The 21,377-nt window shown below is 37.2% G+C and overlaps 1 protein-coding gene across 38 annotated transcripts in view; it reads right to left on the bottom strand.

The window, feature by feature from the left end:
* X11Lbeta (amyloid-beta A4 precursor protein-binding family A member X11Lbeta) overlaps window positions 1-19,804 on the bottom strand; it is a 154,235-nt gene extending 134,431 nt beyond the window's left edge. For 2 of the 38 annotated variants that reach the window (XM_089475020.1, XM_089475025.1), the window contains exons 1-4: window positions 19,728-19,792; window positions 15,531-16,175; window positions 14,321-14,664; window positions 888-920 (exon numbers count right to left, since the gene is read on the bottom strand). The gene's annotated coding sequence lies outside the window, so the exon portion shown is untranslated. The other 36 variants (XM_089475043.1, XM_089475021.1, XM_089475030.1 and 33 more) reach the window with 33 other exon arrangements.
* Between the last annotated feature and the right edge of the window lie 1,573 nt (window positions 19,805-21,377).

Genomic DNA, 21,377 nt, shown 5'->3' with positions numbered 1-21,377 from the left:
CAAACAAAAAAAAAAAAACAAGTAAGAAAGCTCTAGTCGAAACTGCTCGACTACGAGATCCCCTGAACCCTTGGAGTGTTAGCTATTTCAATAATTTTTCGCGTCTTTCAGCTTACACAAGAAACACACACACATACACAAACACATACACATACAAGCACCCACGCATAAACACGCATGGGCTGCAGTGTGCGCTTACTATGAGAACTTAATTGTTTAATAACTTTTTTTGTGGACGTACGATCTTCATGAAACTTTCAGATTATGATTATAACATGAATATGCATGTAATTGCCAAAGCACAAGTCTCTAGTATTTGAAATACGCGTTTTACAAAAGTGAGGGTGAGGGGGTGAATTTAGAGGTGGGGGGTAAATTTTAACAAAAACCGAAATTGTATAAATTGCATATAAGCATACATTCAAAATTTGGAGACTCTAGCAATAAAGGTGTAGAAGATATAATTTTATAACTGGTTTTCGATAAGGTTTTTCATCGATAAAAAAAGATCGGGATGAGTTATCGAATTTTAATGATAAACTCGATATCCGCGCTGTAATTACGAACATTTTACAAAAAATTTGAAGTCTCTAGCTCTTATATCTTCGGAAATCGACGCGTTCAAACATACGGACAGACGGACAGACGGACAGACGGACAGACAGACAGACGGACAGGGCCAAATCAACTCAGCTCGTCACCCTGATCAAGAATATATATACTTTGTGGGGTCTGCCACGCCTCCTTCTGCCTGTTACATACATTTCAACAAAACCATTATACCCTGATTTCCCATTTTCAATGGGTTCAGGGTATAAAAATACAAAGTGTTATAACTTGATGCGTCGCCACGCCTCGTCGGCATACATGAGAGCAGACATACATACTTCTGAAACGGAGAATAAGCTGCTGCAGTCTGCCTGAAATGATGGAGCTTAATTAGTGAGTTGTGTGTGGCTGCGTCTGGAGTCTGTTCGGCTTGATATGTCATAATGCGTTTGGCACCTACTGGATATAGCTCCCGATGTTAATCAGGGTCACGCCTCTATAGCGTAGCTACATTGCCTCTTTTGGGCTTCTTTAACAGCAGTCACTTTCAATGCCCGAAAGCAGAACTTTTCTGAGCGCGACAAGTATGAATATCTGCACACATAGTGGAGCCTATTACATCATGCATAGGTATCGGTCCGATAGACCTTCCATACATAAACCTTACATAAAGTTCTTATACTTCAAATTTATGTACAACAAGTAAGAAAACTCTATTCGAGAGTGCTCGACTAGATACTAATAAATATACAAACTAATAAAAATGCACATTTAGTATGGCTAAAATTTCAATTTCGGTTTCCGTGAATTTAAAAATATTAATTAAATAAAAAAGTCATTTAATTAAATATATAAGTATTTTGAAACAATTACAAAATTAACATCAGTTGCGCGCGCGCGGAGTTCGAGCCGAGACTTCTCGATCGAGCGTCACATCGCTACTCACAACGCCACCTCACTTTTCGAAGGCTTAATGGAATTTAATTAAACTTTCAGCATATGATCTACATATTCTATTTAATATTTGACAAATTTTGAAAAATGAAAAATCATTCACAATTAGCTATACTGGCATCTAACTTGAACTTAAATATCTTGATTCGATAAAAACATAACGGGATGGTTCATCGAATTTTGAAAGCAGACTCAACATCCGCGTTGTATATACGGTCATTTAAAAAAAAATCAAGGCTCTCGCTCTTATATCTTCTGAGATCGATGCGTTCAAACATACGGACAGGCGGACAGACTGACGGACGGACAGAGCCAAATCGACTCAGCTCGTCGCCCTGATCAAGAATATATATACTTTATGGGGTCTGCTACGCCTCCTTCTGCCTGTTATATACATTTAACAAAACCATTATACACTGATTTCCCATTTTCAATGAGTTCGGGGTATAAAAAACTAGAATGCTGCAGTCGATCGTTATATGTATGTATATTATGTATGTATGTATATATGTACATATTTATATTCTTTTTGTGCAAATCAATCGTGGATGCTGATCGCTGATCGTGATTTAGTCGCTAAGTTTTTAGTTTCTAGCTCTAATACTGTAGAAGATACAGTTTTAGTAGATTTACCATGCCCCCAATTGGCGTAGATATATCCACCATAGCTTTTTGATCTTGGGTGGTCAGTAATAATATATAGATATATATATATATAGATAAAATATCTACATTCCAAATTTAAGCTTTCTAATAACTAATATGATTTCTGTGATATTGGAAAATGTATTTTTGATTTGCCACGCAGGCTTCAATAGTGCCGACAAATAGACGGACGGACAACCAGCAAGACGAACGTTGCACAAAACCAATATACTCATTTCATTTAATAAGTATAATAACAACTGAGAAAGATTCTTTGATCCGTTTTAGGCACAGATATTTCAGTACCTCTCCGCCTCTCCTCAGCTTACAAAAAAACAACTTGATTGCTTCATAACTCTTCTTGTAGATGGACTATCTTCAAAAAACTTCCGTAATAATGACATTCAAGAGTGTGCATTTGCTAAGCACAAATGCCGCTATCTAAAATAACAAAATAAAAATTTTATAAAAAAAAAAAAAAAAAAAAAAAAAAAAAAAAAAAACAGTAAGAATGCTCTAGTCGAGACTGCTCGACTACGAGATGCATTTTATACAATTTCAGTTTTTGTCAAAATTTATCCCGCTCACCATCACATTTGTGAAAGATGTATTGTGCTTTGGCAAATATGGGTAGTCGAAAAAGTCTTTTCGTATTTTGCCAATAGATGTCGTTGGCGTCGTATATCTCCAGTGCTACCAATAACATTGTGTACTACCATATGGTGTTCGATTGGTAGCACTTTAAGTTTCGATTGCCAAAAAAAAAAATGTAATTCAAGGAATTTGAAAAAAGTTACAGCTGTTCAAAATGAGCGAAAATAAAGAAGAAATTCGCTATATTTTGAAATTTTTGTATAAGAAAAACAAGGACCGCAAATAAGAGTTACGCATTTAAAAAAATTGAGGGTCAAAAGAACTAACAAGAAGAGAGAGACAAAACCCACATAAGGATTTCTTATATGGCGAATTCAAAACAAGTAAGAAGGCTCCAGTCGAGACTGCTCGACTAGGAGATACCCTGAACCCTCCAAGCTGATATTCTAATCATTCTGCACTTCTTCTATGTACACATACATACCCATGCACTTATAAGCACGCGCTCTGCTAACTGCGCAGTAAGCAGCGGCTGCGCTTGGGCTGCGCTGCAATGTGGGCAATATTATGACAATTTATTTGTTGAATAATTTTGTAGACATACAATCTTAATGAAACTTTCAGAGCGTAATCATATGGTTAAAATGTGTTTACATTCCAAAGCACAAGTCTCTAGTACTTGAAATGCGTTTTTTGCAAATTGAGGGCGAAGGGGCGTGGTATCCAAAATCTGTAAATTACAAAATCTTTGTATCCAATAACTTTATATACAACGCAAATTTGAAGTCTCCAGGTCTAAAAGTGTTCAAATTAGGCTGAAAAAACAATATCGATTTTTCGATTATTCTCGATAATTAAGTTATCGGATGGGTTATTCAAAAAAATAAAGCTAACTCGTACTGCCTATGGTCACTGTTCTCTGGTCAGTGCTATGGTATACACGAGTATGCATGCCAAATTTCAGCTCTCTAGCTCTTATATCTTCTGAGATTCTTTTGCTCATACGGACGGACAGACGGACAGGGCTATATTGACTCAGCTCGTCGTCCTGATCAAGAATATATATACTTTATGGGGTCTGCGATGATTCCTTCTGCCTGTTACATACTTTTCACAAAACCATTATACCCTGATTTCCCATTTTCAATGGGTTCAAGTCAGATGCCACTATAGCTAATTGTGAATGATTTTTCATTTTTTTTTTTAATTTCTAAAATATTCAATATAATATGTAGATCATATGCTGAAAGTTTCATTAAATTCCGTTCAGTCAAAAATTAATAAAAAAGAATCAAATATTTGGCCAATTAACAAACGCACGTGCAGCAGCTACAACAGCATCGTATGCGTGTGCACACACACATTCAAAATTCTTCTAGAAACATTCGTTGAATCACATCAGCTGTTAGTTTCGTTTAGTTTTGGTAGATGGCGCTGCAGCAGTGAATCTATTTGAGTTTTGCCAGCACTACTTGCAGAAGTGAGGTGGCGTAGTGTATTAGCTGCACGACGCGTGATCGAGAAGTCGATGTTCGAGTCCCGATCGATGCAACTGATGTTAATTTTTTTAATTGTTTCAAAATATTTTTATATTTTATTAAATGAGTTTGGTATATTATTTATATTTTTAAATACATCGAAATTGAAATTTCAGCCATACTAAATGGGCATTTTTATTTGTTGGATTCAGGGTAGTATCTAGTCGAGCACTCTCGACTAGAGTTTTCTTACTTGTTAGAATTCGATTCGCGATAAGCAGTGGTTAACGCAGCATCGTTAAGCTTTTTGTATGCATTGATTCTTTTATAATTTGGTGATTGATTGCAATGGGTCGTAAACGTGATGTTATTGTCCGCGAGTTTTTATACCCTGAACCCATTTTCAATTGGAAATCGGGGTATAATGGTTTTGTTGAAATGTATGTAACAGGGAGAAGGAGGCGTGGCAGACCCCAAAAAGTATATATATTCTTGATCAGGGTGACGAGCTGAGTTAATTTGGCCCTGTCCGTCTGTCTGTCCGTATGTATGAACGCGTCGATTTCAGAAGATATAAGAGCTAGAGACTTCAAATTTTTTTAAATGTCCGTAATTACAGCGCGGATATCGAGTTTATCATTAAAAGTCGATAACTCATTCCGATCTTATTTTATCGATAAAAAACCTTATCGAAAACCAGGTATAAAATTATATCTTCTGCACCTGTATTGCTAGAGTCTCCAAATTTTTTATGTATGCTTATATGCAATTTATACAATTTCGGTTTTTGTTAAAATTTACCCCCACCTCTAAATTCACCCCCTCACCCTCACTTTTGTAAAAAGCGTAGTTCAAATACTAGAGACTTGTGCTTTGGCAATAACATGCATATTCGTGTTATTATCATAATCTATGTGTATGTGTGTGTGTATGTGTGTTTGTGTGTGTGTATGTGTATGTGTGTATGCGTTTGTCTATGTATGCGTGTGTGTGTGTGTATGTGTGTCTGTATGCGTGTGTGTGTGTGTATGTGTGTCTGTATGCGTGTGTGTGTGTGTATGCCTGTGTGTGCCTACGTGCCTGTGTGTGTGTGTGTGTGCGTGTTTCTTGTGTAAGCTGAAAGACGCGAAAAATTATTGAAATATCTATTGCTCTAAGGGTTCAGGGGATCTCGTAGTCGAACAGTCTCGACTAGAGCTTTCTTACTTGTTATTATAAAAATTAAAAGTAAGAGTTATGATTTGATTTTTATATAAAAATTGTTCTGTAATAATTATTTTTAATTTTTATCATAAAAATCAATTTTAACAATTAAATATAATTTTTTTTTTTATTTATCAAAAAATAATAATTATTTTTTAATTTTTTCCTATAAAAATTATAATCGTTACGGTCCCTGATAAAAAATCTTGCCACGCAAGCCACTAATGAAATTTGTGATGTTTACGTTGACGATGCTCTATCAGTTCGTGTAGCACAACAATGGTTCGCTCGCTTCCGTTCTGGAAATTTCGATGTGAAAGAAGCACCTCGCTCTAGTCGACCAATCTTTGAAAAAGTCGATGAAATTATGGAAAGGATTGACCAGGACCGTCACATAAGCAGCCATGACATCGCAAATGAACTAACCATTCGTAATCAAACAAATTTCTGAACCATTTAGAAAAGGCTGGCTACAAAAAGAAGCTCGATGTATGGATAACACATGAATTGTCTGTGAAAAATTTATTGGACAGAATTAACATTTGCGATTCTTTGCTGAAACGAAATTAAATCGAACCATTTCTGAAGCGAATGGTAACAGGAGACGAAAAATGGATCAAATACGACAATAATGTGCGAAAAAGATTATGGTGCAAGAGTGGTGAAGCTCAAATGGTCGCAAAGTCAGGATAGACGGCTCGAAAGGTAATGCTGTGTGTTTGGTGGGATTGGAAAAGAATAATCCACTATGAGCTGCTTCAGCCTGGTCAAACAATTGATTCGACACTTTACTGTGAGCAACTGATGAGATTGAAGCAAGTAATCGAAAAAAAAGGCTAGAACTGATCAACAGAAAGGGCATCGTATTCCATCAGGACAACGCCAGACCACACACATCTTTGATGACCCGGCAAACACTGAGAGAGCGTGGCTGGGAAGTTTTAATCCATCCACCATATAGCCCTGACCTTGCACCTTCGGACTACCATTAATTTCGGTCAATGCAGAAGTTTTACACGAATGGAATTACATATGTCTCTAGTGGAAAAATGGCAAAAGGTGGTCGACCAAAATGGGGCATATTTGATTTAATAAAGTTTATTATAAATATTAAAAAAATGATTTGAAGTTTCATTACAAATACGAAAAGACTTTTTCGACTACCCAATATATTCATAATCACAAAGTTTCATGAAGAAAGTACATCCACAAGAAAAGTTATTGAACAACTAGGTTCCTATAGTAAGCCAACACTGCAGCCAATGAGTGTTTATGCGTGCGTCTGTGTGTGTGCGTGTATGTGTGCATATGCGAATAATTATTGAAATATTAGTTGCTCGATGGGTTCAGGGAATCTCGTAGTCGGGCAGTCTTGACTAGAGCTTTCTTACTTGTTTTAAGCAAGGAAAGCTGCGAGATGATTCCAAAGCTTTAGCCAATTATCAGACCGGGTTTCACCAATAAAAAATCACTTTATATTGCAACAGTTCATTCAGTTTCAATTTCACATCATTATGATGGACATTTGAGCAGCGGCATGAGTCGGCGTTCATTAACTATGTCAGCAGCTGGTTATTTATGCAAACTTCAACACAGATTGCCAACTGGTTCGCTAGGTTACTGTGCCTGCAGTGAATGATTACAGGTTACTGTGATTTATGCGCCAGCATGAAAGTGATGGCTGGCTGGCGGAGGAGGTGGCTAGCAGCCTGAAGGATGCTAAGCTCTTGAGTGTAACTTGTGTAATCAGGCGTTGCACAACATGAATGACACAGTGCTAATAAGCATGCGTGGCGTATGCATAGGTGCTTAAGTCTGTTGTCGACTTGGCTAGGCGCAACTTAGGTTCAAGCGAGGTTCGCAAAGAACCACTGCAACACCAACTGAAAGAAACAACAGCAACAACAATAACTCATTAATGAGGCAACGGAGATTTGGTCCAGAAAGCTCCCGAACGATGATAAAAATGATGAAAAGTAGGCAAACAGTTGTATTCTAATGAACACATTTTCCAAACTGAAATCCTAACAAAATCTGCACGCAAACAAATATACCAGAGGGATAAGTGTAAACACACTCACAGTGTATCACTAATTAAGCTTTAGTAATAGGGATTTGCTTTTCAACTACTGTGCAGTTCGTTTATTAGTAAGTAGCTACAATAGCAACCTGACACTGCACTATAGGAAAACAAGTAAGAAAGCTCTAGTCGAGACTGCCCGACTACGAGATCCCCTGAACCCTTCGAGCAATAGCTGTTTCAATCATTTTTCGCGTCTTTCTGCTTACACAAGACACACACACGCACACATGCATACACACAAAAGCATACACACACAAGCATACACACACACACATATACACAAACATCATACACACACACATCATACACACACACACACACACGCACACACACAGAGATACGCACGCACGCATAAACACGCATTGGCTGCAGTGGTGGCTTACTATAGGAACCTAGTTGTTCAATAACTTTTCTTGTGGATGTACTTTCTTCATGAAACTTTCAGATTATGATTATAACATGGATATGCATGTATTCGCCAAAGCACAAGTCTCTAGTATTTGAAATACGCTTTTTTACAAAAGTGAGGATGAGGGGGTGAATTAGGGGTGAAGGGTGAATTTTGATAAAAACCGAAATTGTATAAATTTCATATAAGCATACATTAAATTTGGAGACTCTAGCAATAAAGGTGTAGGAGATATAATTTTATAACCAGTTTTCGATAAGGTTTTTTATCGATAAAAAATATTGGGATGAGTTATCGATTTTTAATGATAAACTTGATATCCGCGCTGTAATTACGGACATTTAAAAATTTAAATTTGAAGTCTCTAGCTCTTATATCTTCTGAAATCGACGCGTTCATACATACGGACGGCCGGACGGACAGACAGACGGACAAGACCAAATCGACTCAGCTCTAATCAAGAATATATACACTTTGTGGGGTCTGTCACGGCTCCTTCTCTCTGTTACCTTCATTTCAACAAAACCACCTGATTTCCAATTTTATAACAAGTAAGAAGGCTCCAGTTGAGGCTCGACTAGGAGATACCCTGAACCCTCCAGCTGATATTCTATTCATTCTGCACTTCCTTTAAGAACACATACATACACATGCTTACACACGTATGTATAAGCACGCGCTCTGCTAACTGCGCTGCAGTGTGGACAATATTATGAGACTTTATTTGTTGAATAAATTCTTTTGTAGACATACAATCTTAATGAAACTTTCAGAGCGTAATCATATAGTTAAAATGTGTGTACATTCCAAAGCACAAGTCTCTAGTATTTGAAATGCGTTTTTCTTTTAATTGAGGGCGAAGGGGGCGTGGTATCCAAAATCTTTAAATAACAAAATGTTCGTATCGATCGTATCTACACAGTGAATCTGAAGTCTCTAGGTCTAAAAGTGTTTTAAAAAATTTTTGTTCGATTATTCTCGACATCGGATGAGCTATCGGCTAAATTTCAGCTCTCTAGCTTTGATATCTTCTGAGATCGGCTTCCTCATACGGACGGACGGCCAGATGGACAGGGTGATATCGATTCATCTCGTCGTGCTGATCAAGAATATGTATACTTTATGGGGTCTGCGATGATTCCTTCTGCACGTTACATACATACTTTTTCACAAAACCATTATACCCCGATTTCGCATTTTCAATGGGTTCAGGAGATAAAAACATAATGTCGAAGCTAAAATGCCAACTGCCACACAAATACCACAAGAAGTTGTCAAGTTTCAATCTAAGCTGAGCCGTTCGACAGTTTCTTTATTGATTAAGCGCGGCAAGTTCATAGGAAGCGATGGATGGCAAGGTAAAGAGTAAACAATTCAATGCAGATTTGTAGAAGCATTATATGCCCCAAACTAACATAATACATAAAACAAACACTTGCTAGGTTAATATAAAATACAACAAATTTGGCCGCGAGAACGGCATATACTGAAACCCTTAGCTTGACTCTCCCATTACACAACCAAATCGATCAAGAGAAATTTTCAATTGAAAGAGAACAACGTGTGAATATCGGATGGAAACTGGCAGGCACAGGTCATTAAGGGGCGCCAAGAGGCCTTTCATAACTGTGATGACACAGTTGAATCAGAGGCAGCGACGGTGCTGTAGTGACAGGCTTGCTGCGTGTGAACAACTTCAATTTGGGTTTTTTTGGTAAAGCCGATTCACGTAATTCGGCTGTTTTATCGGCATCTTCCAGAAGTCACTAATGTTGACAGCGACGCCAGTGTTAACTGAAGATAGCTGATAGGAAATATGAAAACCGAAAGAGCGCAGGGCACAAACACTGATGCCACACACAGGCCTAGGTGGCCCCAGAAAACGTTCAAAGTTTTCCTTTGTTATTTTTAAAATGTGGCAAGGAAAATAAACAACAACAAAAGTAGGGCTCAGCCGGGCATCTGAGTTTACAAAAATTTCGATGGCGTATGTCCTTCTGCTGGGCCGTTCCATAGTCCGAGCTAAAGTTCGTCCGCAGCAGCCGGGCAAGAAATGAGAACATAAGCGACCCAAAGTCAACCCGCAGCCCCTACCGAAAAAAGTCCACCATTACTCATTTTATTCGTAGTAATTTGTGTGTGTGTGTGTTTGTATGTGTATGCGTGTGTGTGTGTGGTTAAACTTTTTATTTCAGCGCTCTTGACTTTTCCCTTATATTTTCCGTAGGTTTTCTTTACTTTATGCTATCGCTGTCACTCTTTGTTTTTTTCTTCTTCGTTTTCGGAGACAAAGAGGCGGAGAGGTTAGGTATTCTAATGAAAACATTGCGTGAAAGTGAGAACTAAACATTAAGCAAACAACAGTCGAGCACACACCTACACACTCGCTCAACAACAAACAAAAAAACAAGTAAGAGCGTTGCATTACCGACTGCGGAATATTCATTCACATCCCATCAGCAACTTAGCAGCTCAGCTTAGCTCTAATACTGTAGAAAATACGGATTTTCCCGATTTGCCACGCACCTACTGGGCGTAGACACCTCATTTTTGGTCAGATCTTAGAAAGATCGGCAAAATTGAATGCTTACGCTCAAAAAATGTGAAAATTACTGGGTATTTTTCGATATGCCACGCCTCTAAAGAGGCGTAAAAATTATGTTTTATCAGCCCGAGTATATACACAAAATTTGAGGTCTCTAGCATAAATAGTTCAGCGTTCTAGCTGTAAAACTCTTGCATATACAAGTTATCCGATTTGCCACGCCCAAAATGGGCGTAGATATATCCGCCATAGCTACTGAACTTGGGTGGTCGACGCGGATCTACCTACCTAATTTCAGCTTTCTAGCTCTTCAACTATTATGATTTCTGGCATATCGGAAAATGCATTTTCCGATTTGTCACGCCCCTAGTGGGCGGGTCGGGAATATTTTAACACTATAAATCGGAGATATACACAAGTATGTGTTCCAAAGTTTCAAGTCTCTAGCTTCAATAGCGCCGAAATAGATTGCGTTCATACGGACAGACGGACAAACGGACGGACGGACAGCAAGACGGACATTGCACAGCGCCAATATACTAATTCACTTTCGTGAATGAGTATAACAAGTAAAAAAGCTCTAATCGAGACGACTCGACTACGAGATCCCCTGAACCCTTCGAGCAATGGCTATTTCGATCATTATACTCTGAACCCATTTTCAATGGGAAATCAGGGTATAAAAGTGTATATATTCTTGATCAGGGCGACGAGCTGAGTCGATTTGGCCCTGTCCATCTGTCTGTCTGTCCGTATGTTTGAACGCGTCGATTTCCGAAGATATAAGAGCTAGAGACTTGAATTTTTTTTTTAAATTACCGTTTATACAGCGCGGACGTCGAGTTTGCTTTTAAAATTCGATAAATCATCCCGTTATGTTTTTATCGAGTAAAAACATTCAAGTTCAAATCAAATGCCACTATAGCTAATTGTGAATGATTTTTCTTTTTTTAAATTTCTCAAATATTCAATATAATATGTATATCATATGCTGAAAGTTTCATTAAATTCCGTTCAGCCAAAATTTAATAAAAAACAAGTAAGAAAGCTCTAGTCGAGACTGCTCGACTACGAGATCCCCTGAACCCTTGGAGCAATAGATATTTAAATAATTTTTCGCGTCTTTCAGCTTACACAAGAAACACGCACACACACACACACAGGCATACATATACACACACGCATACAGACACACATACACACACACACACGCATACATACACAAACGCATACACACACACATACACATACACACACACATACACAAACACATACACACACACATACACACACAAGCACCCACGCATAAACACGCATGGGCTGCAGTGTGCGCTTACTATGAGAACTTAATTGTTTAATAACTTTTTTTATGGACGTACGATCTTCATGAAACTTTCAGATTATGATTGTAACATGAATATGCATGGAATTGCCAAAGCACAAGTCTCTAGTATTTGAAATACGCCTTTTACAAAAGTGAGGGTGAGGGGGTGAATTTAAGGGTGGGGGGTAAATGTTAACAAAAACCGAAATTGTATAAATTGCATATAAGCATACATTAAAAATTTGGAGACTCTAGCAATAAAGGTGTAGAAGATATAATTTTATAACTGGTTTTCGATAAGGTTTTTTATCGATAAAAAAAGATCGGGATGAGTTATCGATTTTTAATGATAAACTTGATATGCGCGCTGTAATTACGGACATTTTAAAAGAAATTTGAAGTCTCTAGCTCTTATATCTTCTGAAATCGACGCGTTCATACATACGGACAGACGGACAGACGGACAGACGGACAGACGGACGGACGGACAGACGGACAGACGGACAGACAGACGGACAGGGCCAAATCAACTCAGCTCGTCACCCTGATCAAGAATATATATACTTTGTGGGGTCTGCCACGCCTCCTTCTCCCTGTTACATACATTTCAACAAAACCATTATACCCTGATTTCCCATTTTCAATGGGTTCAGGGTATAAAAATAATCAAATATTTGGCCAATTAACAAACGCACGTGCAGCAGCTACAACAGCAACGTATGCGTGTGCACACATACTACATTCAAACTTCTTCTAGAACATTCTTTGAATCACATCAGCTGTTAGTTTGGTTTAGTTTTGGTAGATGGCGCTGCAGCAGTGAATCTATTTGAGTTTTGTCAGCGCCACTTGCAGAAGTGAGGTGGCGTAGTGTGTTAGCTGCATGACGCTCGATTGAGAAGTCGCGGTTCGAACCCCGATCGATGCAACTGATGTGCATTTTTTTTAATTGTTTCAAAATATATTTATATTTTTAAATACACCGAAATTGAAATTTTAACCATACTTTATGTGCGTTTTTAATAGTTTGGTTATTCTAGCAGATTCTTAGAATCACATCAGCAGTTAGTTTCGTTCAGTTTTGGTAGATGGCGCTGCAGCAGTGAGTCTATGTGAGTTTTGCCAGCGCCACTAGCAGGAGTGAGGTGGCCTAGTATGTTAGCTGCATGACGCTCGATCGAGAAGTCGCGGTTCGAATCCCGATCGATGCAACTGATGTGCATTTTTTTTAATTGTTTCAAAATATATTTATATTTTTAAATACACCGAAATTGAAATTTTAACCATACTTTATGTGCGTTTTTAATAGTTTGGTTATTCTAGCAGATTCTTAGAATCACATCAGCAGTTAGTTTCGTTCAGTTTTGGTAGATGGCGCTGCAGCAGTGAGTCTATGTGAGTTTTGCCAGCGCCACTAGCAGGAGTGAGGTGGCCTAGTATGTTAGCTGCATGACGCTCGATCGAGAAGTCGCGGTTCGAATCCCGATCGATGCAACTGATGTTAATTTTTTTTAATTGTTTCAAAGTATTTTTATATTTTATTAAATGAGTTTGGTATTTTATTTATATTTTTAAATACATCGAAATTGAAATTTCAGCCATACTAAATGGGCATTTATATTTGTTGGGTTCAGGGTAGTATCTAGTCGAGCTCTCGACTAGAGTTTTCTTACTTGTTTTTACTTCTTTGTTTTTATACCCTGAACCCATTTTCAATGGGAAATCAGGGTATAATGGCTTGTTGAAATGTATGTAACAGGCAGAAGGAGGCGTGGCAGACCCCACAAAGTATATATATTTCTGATCAGGGTGACGAGCTGGCCCTGCCCCTTTGTCTGTCCGTCCGTTTGTCCATATGTATGAACGCGTCGATTTCCGAAGATATTAGAGCTAGAGACTTGTTATATTGTTATTTTTTTTTTACTTACTAATATAGTATATAGTTTTATTTACCTATTTTCATTAACAAAAAAAAAAAAAATTGAATATGCACATTCTTACTGTTTTTATTTCGCTTCAAAGCAAAACATTAAAATATGTTCCCTGTGTAAACACTTTCTTGTCAAACTGTAAGCATGCTTTAATTGTCTAATAACTTTTCTTGTGGATGTACTTTCTTCATGAAACTTTCAGATTATGATTATAACATGGATTTGCCAAAGAACAAGTCTCTACGTCATTTACAAATATGCTGGTGAGGGGGTGGATATAGGGGTAGGGAGTAAATTTTGACAAAATTTGAAATTCTATAAAGTACATACATATGAATCTACATTTAAAATTTGGTGACTCTAGCTTTAAAGATGTTGCAGATATAAATTTATTATTGCTTTCCAATCATTTTAATCGATAACAAAAAAAGGGTTAAGTTACCGAGTTTTAAAGCATAACTCGATATGCGCGTGGTAGACACAAACCTAGGAGCCTTGCTCTTATATCTTCTAAGATCGACGCGCTTAAACATACGGACAGACGGACAGAGCTAAAAAGCAACATTTGTCTTTTTGTTCGTTAATATTTGTTCTATTTAACTTACCTTCTGGTAAAAACTCATATGGCTTGGAGTAAATCGATTGCTCAGATTTGGCTGCGTTTATTTCGATGAATGATTGTTCGATTGGATTTTGTTGTTGTTTTTATATTGGTTTGTTTGTGTGCATTTTGTGTGTATTGGAATTATTTTAAGAGAGAATTTGAAGAACTTAAGATTAGAAACACTTTCGGCATACTTTTACTTAATCTGTTTTAATTTTCGCTTTTCTGTCGCTGGTTTTTTGATTTTTTATATTATATGTATATATTTTAATATATATTATATTATCTAATGGAATTGTTTAAGATAACGAGCGCACGAATGAAGGAACGCATCAAACGTAGGAACTAAAAATAAAAACAAAAAACACTATTTGAATTTTTAATAATTATAAAAAAGTTAACGAAATTTTCTGTTTATTTTATTCATTCAATTCACAATTCGGACTTATAGAAAGAAATTATTTGGCTAAGGTTCTTATTGACCTGATTACGAGTAGGGGAAGGCAGCAGAGCAGAAATGTATTTACAAGTGGATTGTCCAATGTTAAACTTATTTGGAAAACTTGAGCATGACTTTAACTACAGATTGTGCATTAATGTACAAAAATAATAATTGGGCATCTAAGGCAGCTTGTCATAGGTGCATGACTTTGCATGTTGGTGGAAAGTTAGGAGAATAAATAATTGGAAATGCTAGACGAGCTAGAGACAGGAAAGTATGAAAGTATGGTTAATGTTGTTGCTCCTAAAATCAAGATGTCGTACAACGGAACCTAAAAAAAAAGAACTATGTAAGCTAGTTAGCTAACGGTTACATAAATAAAACATGGAACAGGACACAAAAAAATTGCCACTAGTTGGCAAAATAAATAATATTTTGGATATCAAAATATTCTGGAGTTTCGGTGTGTGAGGGTTTAAGGTAAGGGCGTGTGCGGATAGGCAACTAAACTAGTTAAAATGTATTTTTATTTATTGAAAGTTAGAACGAGAACAAGAACAAGAACGAGAACTAGCTCAAGGCATATGGACATTTGCAAAAACTCAGCATAAACTTGAAGAAAAGCAAACTTTAATTTTCAATAACATTAGTGATAGATTCAAAAGATTAATGATGGAAATGCCCATATACCAATATAGGTTGTATGTACATATTCATCTATGCATCTAGATACATATGTAGTAAGTTATAACTGTAAAGAATCGCTCACATTTTGCAAATGAAAACGTTGACGACATTGTGAGAAGCGTCATCAAAGAGCGCGATGTTTTTGTTCCAAATATTTAAGTTGAGTTGAGTCGAGTCGATATTCGAGGCTCAAAGCAGAGTTGAGTTGTGCTTGGTTGCTTAGTTGGTGGTTCTTATGTCTATCTAGTAGGTTGCTTGGTTGGTGGTGTTGATGGTGGTGGTGGTGGTGGTGGTGGTGGTCTTGGTAGTGTTGGTGGTGGTGGTGGTGGTGGTCTTGGTAGTGTTGGTGGTGGTGGTGGTGATGGTCGTGGTTGTCGTGTTGTTGTTAGTATTCAGTGGTGATGAGAGCGTTAAGCGGTTACGTTACCGGCGATCAGTGAGCGGTGAGCAGTTGTGAGTGTAACAATTGCGAATCTTATACGAAGGCAAAAATATATTCTTTATAATTGTTCTATTTATTATTTTATTTTATTTATATTTATCATTTATATTTATTTTTATTTTTATTTATGTTTGTTTCACTCAACATTTTTTTAATAGTTCATTTCATTTCGATTTGTGCCTCTTCTTTTGTCTGTCTTTTGACAGCTGTTACTGTTGTTGTTTTTGTTTTTGTTATTGTTGTCACCGACTACAGCGGTTCGTTCGTATCATGTAAATCATAGCCCTAAGGCAATATTGAAAGATTGATGCGCATAGTGTACCGCTAGTCTTACTCCCTCTCTCTATCCCTCTCTCTCACCTGCCTAATTCTTTTTCATTTCCGTTCTCTCGCTTTATATGTATATACATATGTATGTATGTATACACGACTCTTTAATCAATTGATTTTCTGTGCGTTGGCCAAGTCTCATTTTAACTTTATGCGCGTCGAGCACGCGATGTACCAGCGGAAAGTTTAAACAAAAAATATAAAACAAGAAAAACAAGAATGAAAAGAAGAAAGGAGAGTGCCAATGACACCAAGTTTTAGTTTGTTGTTCTATGGCTGCCCCAGCAGCAGCAGCAACAGCAGCAAACGGAGCAGGGTGCAAGGCGCGGGCGTCGTCGATATTGATGACGTAGACTGCGTCAGCGATGGCAGCGGCGGTAAGTGGTTGAAGTTGAAGACGCAACGTGGTAAAAATAATAATAAGAGAGGAAAACGAGAAATGAAAACACAAAAAAAACTACCCTCCGCGTAAGCCCGGGCTAGAGGCGAGCGGCAGGTTCAAGCGCTGACTCAGAATGTCTGTGACAGCGACTGCGATGGCGACTACGACTGGGACAGAGATATCGACAGCGACAACGAATATAATATAACACAAAAAATTAACCAATAGCAGTCCACGAGCAGCTAGAGGTGAAGCGGCCAAAGAGGACAGCACAAAATCTACGGCTCACAAATTCAGTGGCCCCCGATTTGCTAATGGTTTAGATTAAACAAAGGATGTCGGTTTAAGCATTTTCTTTGTTCGCTTTCTTTGTCGCCAGCAGCCAGTATCGTGGCTCATCGATGATTTCGACGCCTTTGGATGCTGTACTTTATCGGATGCAACAACAATGGAAGCTCAACAGAAAAAAAATCAAAAAAAAAAAAACAACGACATCAGGCAACATTACCGCTTCTGCCTTCTGTCCTGTGTCTTGTGCAATGTCTTTGCCTGGTTTAGCTACTTCGCGCCTTTGGTTTGGAATCACAGCTTTTGTTCTTGCCTTTGCTTAGCTCAAACTTTATCTTTAATTTTGTTTTTAAGGGCGGCACTGCACATGTGTGTGTGTGAAAATGTATGTGTATTGCTCGGCTTGAGTTTGTAAATTTTTATATGCTTGTTGTTGTTTTATTGTTTTTGTTGTACTGCTTGCTAATGCCTGCGCGTTATACAAATACACACACAAACACACCCACGCACATCTACAATAACACACGCGTGCGTGTACGCTGACATGGACAAATACACACACACACACATACACACACATATTTATGTACATATATATATATATATATATATATATATATATATATATATATATATATATATATATAGTGTACACGCATACATATACATATATATACATATACATATACATACATATATATAGAGATAGATAGATACGCACATACACAGAGAGGTAAGACACTGGAAAAAAATATATTTGATTTGCGAACTTTGAGAAGGCTATTCGAAGGACTTTTCAACTACGCGTATGAGTCAGGACTAAACTTGCAGCCGACATGCCACTTGCCATCGATGACGATACGAGAGCACCAGAACAAACGAAAATTGAGGAGAGAATGACACACACAGAGAGGGAGAGAGAGAGAGAGCCGTTATTGCAGTGGTGCCAGCTGTGGGTCTTCAGCTCTTATTGTCATATCTAGGGCTGGAAGCAGGCAGGATACGTTGCGCAGGAGGCTAAAGTGGAAATGAATGTTGCTTGTGAAATTCTCACTTTCAAAATGCAGTCAAATCTGTCATTGCGCAATACAACTAATTTGTAATTGAAGTAACGCTTTGAATACATACATAGATGGGACTTTGCACAGTAAAAAACTTACCCAGCATACATATGTTAACTGCTGACAACTGCGCGACTGCCTGCCCTGGCATTAGAAAGCTCAAAAGCATGTGACTTCGCTGCGAAAGGCAAACTTCCAGCTGGCAACGTCGCGCTGTGCAGCGCAGCTGAGAACGCGAGTCAAACAATTTTATTGCCGCAATATTTTGACATTTCGAAGGGCAAAAGAGCGTGAGAGTGGGTAAAGAGAGGGCCACAGAGAGAGAGAGAGAGAGAGGGAGAGAGTTGCGATTCATACGAACGTTAACAATCTAGTCATAATAATAAATTTATAAATACGAGCACGCAATCCCAATACGTGCAAGTGTGAGTACGTGTGTGTGTATGTGAGAGTGTGCATGTGTGTGTGTGTAGCTGTAAGTAATGGGCAAAAAGTACGAGTGCGAATATCTTAGTCAAAGACATGTTGCTACAACGCATCGCCCCCACAGCACTATGGGAAATTTTTCCGTTTTTCGGGTTTTTAGTCGTTTTTTCTAAGTATTAAAATGTTTTATTTTTTTACGTTAACATCTTAATAAAACTCCAAACTTTAAGGTACTGTACCCAAAATGTTGAATAACAGTTCACTGTTAAAAGCATGTGCCTTCAGCTTACAATTTGTGGTATCCGATTTTCAAATCGTCGTTATTCAATTACCAGACATAATTTTTGAGAAATTTAAAAAGGATATGAATTATTGGGGTTTCTACTATGCGTTGGTTCAAATAAAATTTGATGTTTGAATTTATTCAATTCATTTTTTGTAAAATTAGCAAGTGTTGTCAAATGCCATTTCTTGTAAATAAAACTAAACTTTACAAAGACATACATATTAATCATATCAAATAAGCAAAAGCCGCTTATTTGCCAAAATATATATATTATGTAAAGTTGAAGGCACAATTAAATCAGTTAAAGAATCCGAAGTTTTTTTTAGCGGATTAATATTTTTGGCTGGTCTGGAACTCGAAATTGAAGAAAATAAATTTCGATTTTATAAAAAGATCGATTGTTTTCAACTAAAATTATTATTTTAAAGTATTAACAAGCAAAATTCTTTTAAAACATTTTTTTTATAAAAAATTAAAATTATTTTTTTTTAATATATTTTTGAGGGTATAATTATTAATATAAAAAAAACGGAACAAAAAATCTGGCTTAGTTTTCAAGTTATTAATTTGAATTTTTCCCCATAGTGCACAGGCAGCAGATATCTGTGTATGTGTATGTAACATTGGCCCATGTGAGTACAAGTGTGTGTATCCGCGTGATGATGTAGCATACGTATGGGTCTGCATTTATTTAATTAAATTTTCTGTGTGCTCTTTTAAGACTTAACACTGAGGAGCCAGTTAATCAGCATGAAAATCAATGCACCTGCCAATTGTCAGCTGCCGATTGGCAAGACACTTTATATAATACACAGCCAATACAGTCACGTATACACATATAAAAACACACATATCGATGCACACACAAAAGTCAGGAGAACACGCGCGCGTTCTGAACAGCGTGGAAATTGCATGACGAACACATTGAACACATTTTACACACAAAAGTAATCAGTAAAAAAATATATAAAAAGGGACTCGTGTGTTTTTATTGAAATTTGTTTGCTATCTATCTCTGCATTAAAATTATTGCTTCAAAATACTTTGTCGTGTTCGTGAAATACCGTTTTGGGGGGATTTGTATACGCTGACATGTGGTCCAAGTGCACAGAAAGCACTGAAACTGAAATTGTAACTGGAATCATGCCTTTGACATTTGCATCGCTTTAACCCCAAAACGACGAACGAATCCAATGGACATCATCAGAGAGCGTCCAAAATAGAGCTGGAGGGCATCTCAGAGAGGCAGACTATGATAGTGTAGAAGAGAGCGACGCATGCGTTTTATTTAGCCAGTCATTGCCAACCCTCAATTGCATTGGTTAGCATATTCATAGTTGTGAAGGACAGCACTAGGGGGCGCATTTCATAGCTCAGCTTTCTGATAAAGCCTCTTCAAAACATCATAAAAGCTCATATCGAAATGTTCTTGCCGTCGACTATCTTGGAGCTTTAAGCATTAAGCTTGAAATTAAGTAGAGTTCGTCAATGGTAGAAAAATACCAGAGCTTCACAAAAGGCTAAAAGCTTATATTTAGTCGAACTTTTTAATGATAATGATAATGATAATAATGAAAAGGGAATATCGGCTTTTCCTTATTGGCAGACTTGACTTTGGAAAAAACTCATCTAATGGGGAAAAAATATTTATTTAACAATAAATTAATAAATTAGTAGTAATTGTTGAACTTGAGCACATCCATCTGAAAAAGTACAAGAGCTACAATAGAAAATTGTACGTACGTGTACGAGTACAAGGAACGCTTATATCAAATTTGTCTGATCAAAAATTATATCCAGTTTTAATTGATTGTTATTGACTAACAACCTTATCGATCAGTTATAAAATTATATCTTCTATATCTTTAAATATAGAATTTCCAAATTTTCAATATTGATTTATGTGTACTTTAAAGGATTTAAATGTGTATATGTGTGTATATGTGGATATCTGAGGCGTAGAGTTATTGAAATACCAGTTGATCAAAGGCCTCAGAAAATCTTGTAGTCTCTCTCTTACTGTTGACAAACATGCTATTAGAAACAAGTAAGAAAGCTCTAGTCGAGAGTGCCCGACTACGAGATCCCCTGAACCCTTCAAGCAATAGCTGTTTCAATCATTTTTCGCGTCTTTCTGTTTACACAAGGCACACACACAGACACACGCACACAAACACACACACACACACACGCACACACACACAGGCATATACACACACATCATACACACACACGCATGCATAAACAAGCATTGGCTGCAGTGGTGGCTTACTAAGGGAACTTAATTGTTCAATAATTTTTCTTGTGGATGTAGTTTTTTCATGAAACTTTCAGATTATGATTATATCATGGATATGTATGTATTTGTCAAAGCACAAGTCTCTAGTATTTGAAATACGCCTTTTAGAAATGTGAGGATGAGGGGGTGAATTAGGGGTGAAGGGTAAATTTTGACAAAAACCGAAATTGTATAAAATGCATATAAAAACACATAAAAAATTTGAGACTCTAGCTTTAAATATGTAGGATATATAAACTTATTACTGGTTTTCGATAACGTTTTTAATCGATAACAAAATAACGGGGCAATTGATCGATATTTAAAGCAAAAGTCGATATGCGCGTGCTATACACGGACCTAGGAAAAAAGCTCTTATATCTTCTGAGATCCACGCGTTCAAACATACGGACAGACGGACAGGGCTAAATCAACT

The sequence above is a fragment of the Drosophila arizonae genome, chromosome X (genome assembly GCF_054131065.1).
Source record: "Drosophila arizonae isolate 15081-1271.41 chromosome X, UAZ_ARI_1.0, whole genome shotgun sequence".
NCBI classification, from domain to species: domain Eukaryota; kingdom Metazoa; phylum Arthropoda; class Insecta; order Diptera; family Drosophilidae; genus Drosophila; species Drosophila arizonae.
The sequence above is the reverse complement of the archived record's forward strand: the minus strand, read 5'-3'. Positions and strand labels throughout refer to the sequence as shown.